This window comes from Dioscorea cayenensis, chromosome 9 (genome assembly GCF_009730915.1).
Source record: "Dioscorea cayenensis subsp. rotundata cultivar TDr96_F1 chromosome 9, TDr96_F1_v2_PseudoChromosome.rev07_lg8_w22 25.fasta, whole genome shotgun sequence".
NCBI lineage: Eukaryota > Viridiplantae > Streptophyta > Magnoliopsida > Dioscoreales > Dioscoreaceae > Dioscorea > Dioscorea cayenensis.
The window spans coordinates 25,072,984-25,075,085 of NC_052479.1; positions in this window are offsets into that span (position 1 = coordinate 25,072,984).

A 2,102-nucleotide genomic window follows, 5' to 3' on the forward strand; every position below is an offset into this window, starting at 1 on the left:
GCTTGTTTGTGGATCTTAGAGTTTGATCTCCTCTTGGTTCAAGGTAAGCTTCCATCCTTCCTTTCCTTTCTTGTTCTTTGGATGGATGAAGCTAGGGTTGGTTTGTGGGTTCGAATTTGAGCAAGATCTTTTTTATTTTCCTTGTTTATTGTTGGTGGATCTTGAGAAGAGTGTTTACCCTAGTTTGTTTTGCTTTGATCTATTGTAATCCTTGAATCATCTTCTCCCTTGATTTTGGAGTTACTCTAGTACTGGTGATTCCTCCCCTTGTTTCCTTGGTTTTTTTAGCTTAGAAGGAAGCTTAAACCCTTTAGAACTCCATTAGTAACCTGAGGTCTAGTTTGAGCAAACTCCAGAGTTGATTAGGGTTATTTGGTAGAAAAAACCTAGGGTTTTTGCTTAGTTTTTGTGCTAACATTTGTTGGTGTTTGTTGTGCTTTGGCAAAGAGAAGAAGCATCAATTCGAGGCAAAGGTTTAGCCGAAGATTAGCTTGCAAGGAAGAGGAATCGCCAATTCTATTAGTGGGATTGTGAAGTATAGCTTTATTAGAAGAATACCAATAGCTTGATATATATAGATATATTATGGCTTAAGTAAATCCTTATTGGTTTATACTTGTTTTGCATGTTGTTGAATGATAGTTTTTGGTGTTTGAATGTTCCGGTTTAACTTGTGATTGAAATCCTTCAAGGAGTTTGCAAAATCCTTGTTTTGTGAAACTTTGGATTTGTTGTGAAATTATTTGATTTTGGGTAATCTAAGTTTGAACTCATTTTGGGTTGTTGAAAGGAAAGAATTTCCATGTTGTTGTTTGTGTTGGATTTTGTAAATCAATTTGAGTTAAAAGCTTGAGTTTTTCATGTGCTTTTATCATTTCCTCATGGAAATGGCTGAGCTATTGTTGATTGGTGTTATTGTTGGTTATTGTACTCTGTATGGAATTGGGTTTATTGTTATGTTTGTATGGTGATATCCTACTGTAGTAGGTGGTCTCCATGGCCTGTTTGTTGAGGTGGCATACTAGACCGATTATTATCTATGAGGGCCAGATTCAAGTGGGAGTGTGGAGCCCTAATTGGATATTCATCGGGTAGCAGTCGGATTCACGATATAGTGAACCGATGGGTCAACGTCAAGGGCATGAGTACCTTGGCGGTTCTGAACAACTTTATGCTTGGTGAGTGTTGGGTGTTGCCTTATACTGGATTTGAGATTTACTTCCTTGTCCTATGTCATCTTGAATTTGTGGTGAGCAGGCGAAGCCCAACTGTCACTCTTAGGATGGCAGTCTCCCACAAATTTTATTTGACCCGAGAGTTGAGTTTCTTTATTTTGAAAACTCATTTTTTTATTATAAGTTGTTTTACTTATATTTGGAGTTGGATTTGGTTTTGGGCATTTTGCTTTTAATGTTGAAAGTGTTGATTTTGGTGTTGTAAACCCAAGTTCAGATAAAAGCCTTTCTTAGTATTATATTATGTTACACCTTTTTAAAGATTATTATTATATGTGATAATGTTCTAAACTATTATTCTTTTTAGTAAAGTATTTATTTTGGGGATTTATTATTATCATTGTTGTTGGTATCTTCTACTGTGGTTGTGCTTACCTCCCCTCACTGAGTAACTGTGGTTGCTCATCCCCTCTTTCTTTTCCTAGGCTATTAAAGGTAATAGGTGCGGCTGTGTAGCAGTGTGCTGAGCATTTGCTACATTCTATCTGTTGTATTTCTCTTTTTCAATTCATGTATGTTTATTTTGGTCATGCTCATGTTGTTTGACTTATGGATCCACTAGGGTTTAGGGAACCTATTCCATGGTTTTGTATCTAAGAAACTCTTAAACTCATGTGTATCAGCATTTCCTGCTGTTGTTAGTGTTGCTTACCTGTGCATTTGTAAACCTCTATATTTTTTGTATATTATGGTCGTTGTTGTTGTGTTGTTGTTGTTGTTGTTACCTCCGTTGTGAATCATCGTATTTCTATACCTTGTGTCTATGTTAGATATCATTGATTCCAGGTGTGTTGGTAAGCCTTGCGGTGACTCAAGGATTGAGGGGTAGGGTATCTCTCTTCAGGTTGTCATATTAGCTGTTGCATC